The sequence below is a fragment of the Solanum tuberosum genome, unplaced genomic scaffold, assembly GCF_000226075.1.
Source record: "Solanum tuberosum cultivar DM 1-3 516 R44 unplaced genomic scaffold, SolTub_3.0 contig00053, whole genome shotgun sequence".
Lineage (NCBI taxonomy): Eukaryota > Viridiplantae > Streptophyta > Magnoliopsida > Solanales > Solanaceae > Solanum > Solanum tuberosum.
The window spans coordinates 962-10,071 of NW_006240291.1; the positions used below are offsets into that span (position 1 = coordinate 962).

The 9,110-nt window shown below is 30.8% G+C and overlaps 1 long non-coding RNA gene across 1 annotated transcript; it reads left to right on the forward strand.

Moving 5' to 3' along the window:
* Positions 1-313: 313 nt before the first annotated feature.
* On the forward strand, positions 314-3,957 carry LOC107059339 (uncharacterized). The gene is made up of 5 exons (XR_001472609.1): positions 314-418; positions 540-774; positions 1,154-1,242; positions 1,734-1,899; positions 3,460-3,957. It is a non-coding gene; the product is annotated as an uncharacterized lncRNA (long non-coding RNA).
* Positions 3,958-9,110: the final 5,153 nt, after the last annotated feature.

Genomic DNA, 9,110 nt, shown 5'->3' on the forward strand with positions numbered 1-9,110 from the left:
TGAGACAAAAAAATTAGTAATATATTTTGGGCCCCGTGCTGGCACTAGGTCCTGTATCTAGTCATACTAATAATGCAGACCGTGGTTTTGATTTTTGGGCCTCTCTATGTTTGCCCTTGATTCTTAAATTAATTTCATCATAACTACACATACATATTACTTTACTCCTATTTAGAAGTGGGAGTAGGGAAGGACAAACAAGGGAAAATAGGTAATTCTAATGTTAGCTTTGGGGTAATTTATTTGTCACATGTGTATCCACTTTATCCCTTCTTTCATTGTTCATCGCTACCGTCTACCGTCTGCTCTAGATTTCTTCTATCACTGGCTTTTGCTCTTCCTCAAATCCGGATCATCGTTTTTGGATCTCAGTTTTGCCTCAAATGTTTCTTCGATGTTGCTCTAATCCTTAGTTACAGTAAGTTTTGCTTTCCCTTCTTCCCAAATTTTTCGGTAATGTCTGTAACTCTTCAAAAGAACCTATAATGGTAGTTTTTTCCATTATTCTTTCCATTCTTAGGTTTTCTTTGGATTCTTAGGTACTTGAGTTGGACCAACACAGCTCCAAAAGGTGGTACCAAAAGCATTTCAAGTTGTACTATAAGGCCTCATAATTTTTTGCCCTTTGTGGCCCAATTTTATTGGCTCTTCTACACGTGGAAGGATGATAAAATTATACAACACAAGTACATATGCTCAAAACGCTCATTTGAAGCAAGCTCTTTCAATTATGAATTTTCATCTTTAACTCAGAACCCTTCAAGATTGAATTTTGTGAGTTTTTTCACCTTCTTTTCTTCGTCTATGTTTCTTTCTTTTTGCCCTTGTATTTTTATTTTTCTCTTTTTATTGGTAATGAAATTTGATACTCTTTGTTGGAAATGGAAATTGGGTAAATCGGTAATGAAATTTGTGTAACAAAAATTTAAACACTTTTTTAGGATGGATGGATTCTTTGATGATGAATTTGGTGTAAATTTTTTTACATGCATGTCAATATTATGTGAGGTTTTCCCTGTAATGTACCTAGGGTGTTTGATAGTTTGCCTAAATCAACTTTTTTTTCCCTTTCAAGCTGCAAGTTCTGAAAAGAAAAAAGAAAATTTTGCAGCAGCAAGTCTTATTCTTGCCCGTTTTTTTTCTCTAATTTCAGATACTACATGTTATTGGCCTCTCTAACTATTATTCTTGATGAACTACTCTCTATACTAAATTGGATGGATTTTCTACATGATGAACAAGGTTAGTTGTCTAAGATGTTAAATTGATTTGAGCTTAATTTCTACTTCAAAAGTTGTCCAAAAGCAGAGAAAATTATTAAAGACTTAGTTTAGCAGCAAGTTACAGTCATACTCGGAATGCATTTCCATGATTGCATTGTTAGGGTGAGTATTACTCCCTCGATTTCAGTTTATGTGTCTTACTTTCTTTTTTAATTTAGTCTTTTAAAAAAAAATGTTTCTTTCTATATTCACTAACTTTTAAATTCTGACATTCTACACATGTTAAGACCACAAGGTTCAACTGAAATTTTGATGAATTACACACATTTTAGTTTTAAGATCATACGATTTGAAAATCATCCTTATTTTCTTGTACTCCGTATCCTGACCAACCATGACACGTAAAATAAAGCGGGGGAAGTAATGATTTTTGCCTTGTTTGACATACATTCTTACTAAATTTGCTTTGTTCCTGATTCTGTTTTACTTCTTTCTATTAAAAAATTGCAGGGTAGTGATAGACCTGTGCTTTGAAAAGCAAGATAATCCTAATTTGGCAGTGAGAGGCTTCTCATTCATCGATGATGTTGAGAGATTAGTTGAAGCTGAATGCCCTGGAGTTGTTTCTTGTGCTGGGATTATCGTGTTGGTTGCTAGAGATGCACTTGTGGTTACGGTAAGTGAAAAACTCGATAGAACAACTTACTTTTTTATTGAATAATCAAATTTTGCAGATAATTAAGACTAATGATAGTTTAAGAGAGGTGACTAAAACGCATCAAGTTTAGGATGGTCTTTAACGATTCAACCTTTTATGTATCTATTTATCTTCGTGTTACTGATAATGATGATGTCACTGGCGTGATAGAGAGGTCCATTTTAGAATGTGCCAACTAAAGAATAGATGGAACAATATCAAATGTCTCAAAAGCCAATGCTCACATTCCAACCCAAAAAATATCAAATTATTAATACTTCCACCTACAATAGAATTTACAGGTGATAATTCTACATATAAACATGTGTACGAGGAGATCAGTCGTAACACATTCACATAAAATCCTAACCTCTATATCCTTCAGAAGAAAGATCTACTAAACCCAAAAGGCCACCAAATGCCTACCTGTAATAGTTACAGGAAGAGTCTGCACTACATAAAAAGGTTAGTGAAGCTTACACCCCATTGTTAGAACTGAAAAATGCAGATCTGAAGGAATAGAATTACATTCTTTAATAGGAGAAGTCTTTCAATTTTTAATAATGTCTTGCTTCATTTTTCTTTCTTCGTGTTATGGACTTCTCTAGATTTCTTATAAAATTTGTAAGACACTAATAACAATCTTTTATATCTTTTTCCATACCTGACAAATAAATGAATAATCCGATTAAGTAATAGGTAGAAATAATAGGAGTATTTAACTTTGAAACTATAGAAAAGACATCACTTTTCTCTGTTAGACTATAACTATGAGTATTTGATCCTTTCTCACCCTAAGATGGAGTTAATCATGTAATCTTTAGATGGTATATGTATACAACTTGTGAACTGGATTGAGCTTCTAACTTTAAAATTGTTATCTTTAATGTATGATGCTTTCGGTCATTAGCCATTATATTATCTTACCGAAACATTATTGAAACTATTATAAAGGTCAGCTGGTAGCTTCATTAAGTTTTTGCTACTATATCAAGATGATAATGTGGTACATAAGTGAATATGATCAACGAGACACTGATTATACAAAGAAAACTATTTAAGGAAGTTATGAATAAGTTAAACAACAAAGTACTGTCAAATTTTCACTGAACTAACCTGCCAACATCTATATTTTCTTTACTTGATTTTAAAGTTGATACAAATCTTTAGTTTCAGGGTGATAAAGGTCATGGATTGTAACACTACATAGTCGGAATTTGATCTCAAAATATATCTATTTTAATTTGCAGTCATGATTTAGCTCTAGATTGAAAAGTTTAAAGGTTCATCAATGCTAGCACGAGTGCTGCAATATAAAGTGTATTTCCATCCTGTTGGTGTTCTATGTTAATAGAAACTTCTCCCATCGAGTTCACAAGTTTAATAAAAAGAACTTAATCGGATGTGATAGGTGATTTACATGCTCTATGATGATATTTTTTGAAAGTTAGTTTTCTCTTCTTCACCTATAAATGATGGTTGTATTTTGAGGGGACTCTAAAAGTACAAATTAATTCTTTTATTCATCTTTTTTGGTAGGTGTTCAAAAGTTGTCGTGTGAGATCATATGAATGGATTGTTGGTGTTCTGTGGTAATACGAAGTTCTACTTTAAAGTTTACAGACTAGCTTCATGTTACATATGAATAACAAGACTCAATCATACATAGAAGACGGTCCATGTTCTAAGGTATGAAGCTTGCATTTAATATGTCTCTCATTTTTCTTGATTTTGGTGTCTCTGCATTATCAGATAATATAATGTATCACATGAAAATTGACGAGGGTCATAGATGTCTAGCATGTATTGTTTGCATCAGACGTTTTAAGTTGAGCTTTAGTGGTGGAGTAGCAGTTCTATTCTAAATTTATTGCCTTTAAGCCTTCGTGCTCTGGAATTCTGTAGATCAGGTGAACCTCAATTGGGATCCTCTCTTTTCCCGTGACACATTTCTTTTTTTGAGGCGGTTTCTTTTTCTCAATCTTACCATTTATATCTACTGATTGTTGAACCCAAAAAAAATACAGAAATATCTATTGATTGTGTTTGCCATGTCCAATAGTTTAACATTTTTAGTGCTACGCCTATATGCACTCTAAGCTAACATAATATTATGTGTTAATTACTGCCACCGTCTTATTGGTTTAGTGGGAGCATTCTTCGTTTTGCCTGTGTGATTATCCCAATTTCTCACATTTGTTTTGTTGTTATTTTTATTTTGGTCTCCTGTTTTTCATATGCATAGTTAGGATCTGGTGGTTTACACCGATATGGTATTGTAGTTTCTATGGATGAGCTTCATTATTTTGACTGTAGTTGATTTATATTTTCTGTTAGTAGAATTCAAATATATTACTAAGTTGAGTTGTAAATTGGTGTTATGGAAACTATAATTCTACTTAATCCTGGAACATATATTCCTACTGAAATATGCTTGCTCTTCAATATATATTTTAGGAATATACTAAGATATATGATATACAAACTCATTACAAATACCCAAAACTCTACGCAAGAACACTAGCCAAATATCAATATTCATGTTTTCAGTAATAGGAATCTCTACATCTAGACAACAAGACACACTGCTCCATTACGACTACAGTTGTTTGGCTCTGCAATTAGTTTCAACAAACCTGCACATTGACTTAAGATGTTATCTTCTCACCAATACATTTGCCTTATCATGTGACCAAGGAACATATAGAAAATTTTCCTTGTAAGATAATGCTGCCATAACATGATTAGATTTCTTATAAAATTTGTAAGACACTAATAACAATCTTTTATATCTTTTTCCATACCTGACAAATAAATGAATAATCCGATTAAGTAATAGGTAGAAATAATAGGAGTATTTAACTTTGAAACTATAGAAAAGACATCACTTTTCTCTGTTAGACTATAACTATGAGTATTTGATCCTTTCTCACCCTAAGATGGAGTTAATCATGTAATCTTTAGATGGTATATGTATACAACTTGTGAACTGGATTGAGCTTCTAACTTTAAAATTGTTATCTTTAATGTATGATGCTTTCGGTCATTAGCCATTATATTATCTTACCGAAACATTATTGAAACTATTATAAAGGTCAGCTGGTAGCTTCATTAAGTTTTTGCTACTATATCAAGATGATAATGTGGTACATAAGTGAATATGATCAACGAGACACTGATTATACAAAGAAAACTATTTAAGGAAGTTATGAATAAGTTAAACAACAAAGTACTGTCAAATTTTCACTGAACTAACCTGCCAACATCTATATTTTCTTTACTTGATTTTAAAGTTGATACAAATCTTTAGTTTCAGGGTGATAAAGGTCATGGATTGTAACACTACATAGTCGGAATTTGATCTCAAAATATATCTATTTTAATTTGCAGTCATGATTTAGCTCTAGATTGAAAAGTTTAAAGGTTCATCAATGCTAGCACGAGTGCTGCAATATAAAGTAAATTGAAAAGTTTAAAGGTTCATTAACCCTAGCACGAGTGCTGCAATATAAAGTGTATTTCCATCCTGTTGGTGTTCTATGTTAATAGAAACTTCTCCCATCGAGTTCACAAGTTTAATAAAAAGAACTTAATCGGATGTGATAGGTGATTTACATGCTCTATGATGATATTTTTTGAAAGTTAGTTTTCTCTTCTTCACCTATAAATGATGGTTGTATTTTGAGGGGACTCTAAAAGTACAAATTAATTCTTTTATTCATCTTTTTTGGTAGGTGTTCAAAAGTTTGTCGTGTGAGATCATATGAATGGATTGTTGGTGTTCTGTGGGTATACGAAAGTTCTACTTTAAAGTTTACAGACTAGCTTCATGTTACATATGAATAACAAGACTCAATCATACATAGAAGACGGTCCATGTTCTAAGGTATGAAGCTTGCATTTTAATATGTCTCTCATTTTTCTTGATTTTGGTGTCTCTGCATTATCAGATAATATAATGTATCACATGAAAATTGACGAGGGTCATAGATGTCTAGCATGTATTGTTTGCATCAAACGTTTTAGGTTGAGCTTTAGTGGTGGAGTAGCAGTTCTATTCTAAATTTATTGCCTTTAAGCCTTCGTGCTCTGGAATTCTGTAGATCAGGTGAACCTCAATTGGGATCCTCTCTTTTCCCGTGACACATTTCTTTTTTTGAGGCGGTTTCTTTTTCTCAATCTTACCATTTATATCTACTGATTGTTGAACCCCCCCCCCAAAAAAAAATCAGGAAAATATCTATTGATTGTGTTCGCCATGTCCAGTAGTTTAACATTTTTAGAGATTTCGCCTTTATGCACTCTAAGCTAACTATAATATTATGTGTTAATTACTGCCACCGTCTTATTGGTTTAGTGGGAGCATTCTTCGTTTTGCCTGTGTGATTATCCCAATTTCTCACATTTGTTTTGTTGTTATTTTTATTTTGGTCTCCTGTTTTTCATATGCATAGTTAGGATCTGGTGGTTTACACCGATATGGTATTGTAGTTTCTATGGATGAGCTTCATTATTTTGACTGTAGTTGATTTATATTTTCTGTTAGTAGAATTCAAATATATTACTAAGTTGAGTTGTAAATTGGTGTTATGGAAACTATAATTCTACTTAATCCTGGAACATATATTCCTACTGAAATATGCTTGCTCTTCAATATATATTTTAGGAATATACTAAGATATATGATATACAAACTCATATATCATGATGGAGACTCCGACTTTTGATTTTAGGAAGAAAATCGTATCCCATAAAAGTACTAAACCCGCACTCCGACTTTTGATTTTATATGATGGAGACATGTTCAAAAGTCCACCCTCATTATGTCTCCATCATGTAAAATCAAAAGTCGGAGTGCGGGTTTAGTACTTTTATGGGATACGATTTTCTTCCGCCGCAAACTTACACTTCTTAATCTAATTTTGTTTTATTCTTTAAACATATACTACATTTAATACTGATATCTTCCATGGAAATAAACAAAAGGAGATGTATTTCATAAAATAAATATATATATAAAAAAAGACATTTTTTTAATGAATCTTGTCTTCTTTACCTTTTTGAATGAATTGTTTTCTTTACTTTGATTTATGATTAATAATCGAATAAGTAAACCAAAATTGATCTCAATCAAATCGATTGAATAGATTTGATTTTGATTTAAAGAAATTAATATCTGATTAAAATGATTTGATTTTAATTTTGACCAATAAACGATCTAAATCAACTCAGGAATATTCCTAATGATAGGCTTTAGTAAGACTTGTATATAGGGTTGTTCATGGTTATGGTTAAAAAATCAAATCGAATTGCAATTCGAATCAAATCGATTAAAAAAACTGATATTTGGTGTGATTTGGTTTTAAATTTTGAAAACCGATACCATTTGGTTTGGTTTTGATTTTACTAAAAATCAACTGCAAAAATAACCAAACCGCACCGATAAATTAGATATATAAATTTTATAATTATTTATATATTATTCATAAATAAAACATTTTAAATTTTAATTAACAAAAATCTTTAACTTTACCATTTTCTGAAGCCCACACTTTAGTCAAATTATAACAATCCTAAGTCCAAGTCTATCAAAACCATTTTAGTCTTTATCTACCCTGCTAACCGATAAGTTAGTATTGCTTAATTAAATCGACAATAACTTTTTTGTGGATTGCTCATGTACTAGGTGTTCGTGTCTATCGACATAAGTACGTCCTCAAAATTTTTTTTACTTTCAAACCGAATAAACCAGAAAAATTGGACCAAACCGAACCAAACCAACAATAACGAAACCGACGGTTATTTTTTTGTTTGGTTTGATTTGGTTTTAGAAATTTAAAAAATCGACTAGATTGGTTTGGTTTTGGTTTTAATCAATAACCGATTCAAACCGAACCACGAACACCCTAGTAACTAGCCCCTTAAAATTGTTAGAATACGTTTTTTAAACACTTGAATTTAGCCATATTTTAGTTAAACATATTAACATTTAATAAAATATTTCAATCGAACATTTCAATTCAAATTTTAATTTTTTTTTGTGTGTGCATATTTTCATCCGTCTATTAAATAGTTAAGTTAATAACATATAACATGTCATCTACTTTAAGTATATACATCCATCTCAATTAAAAAAATGCATGAGGTTTTATAATATATTAAGGCGAATGCATACAATTAAAAAATATATATTTTATGTAATTAAATAAACTACTTAATAGACGAATGAAAACACACAACAAAAGTTTAAAAATTGAACAAAGAGTATCTAATCGGAATATTTTATTAAGGGTTGAAATATTCAAGTGAAATGACTCTTGCGCACCCCTTTTTTCGAATAATTTTTCCACTATAAGTGACAGTATTGAAAAGAAATTATTTTAGTTATTCAGAATCGTCACTTAGAATTGAGTTTCGGTGTTTCAAGTCATTTTTTTTAATCTCTTATCAAAAAGAAATAACTCTTTATTTTGATTTGCGAAAATAAAAGAATGGGTAAGAAATTCTGTTGACCGAGGGGAAGGTATTGGCATCCCTGAAGTCCCGTAGTTCTAACACGATAATTTCATTGACTTATACTTATCTTAAACTATTTTGGATATAGGGTTCCAGACTATGGTTTGCTCACATTTTTATTATTTTTTAAATTACATATATGAAAGATTGTAGGATTATACTGAATATATTGTAGTAGTAGTAATATACATAGATGAACAATTTGAATGTCAAGAATATAAAATACATTTCATAGGATGGGAAGGAGGTATATATTGTTTAAATTTGAGGGAGGATTAAAATTTTAAAGCATGAAGGATATAAATATATTTCACACTATTATTATAATCAAACAAATACAAATTGATTTTAAAAAATAAAATAAAATGAGTTTGTGGGTGCTACACATGAAACAAAGCTTTTTGTGACTCTTGGAAATTGGATTCTTCTAGAATTTATTTTGACCACTAATTATACAATTATAAGTTTATAACTTTGCATTAATAATATTAAAAATTACAAAATTGCCATTGATCGTTCTAATCATGGCTCTGCTATATAAAAAATAAAATATATTAAATGTGTGAGTGCAAATATTAGTTTTTCTTTTCCTTTTTAAACATAATACTATATTCCTAATAAAAAAATTGGGAAAATTACGCGGTTAAGTAAACTTATACTATTTAATTACTCAT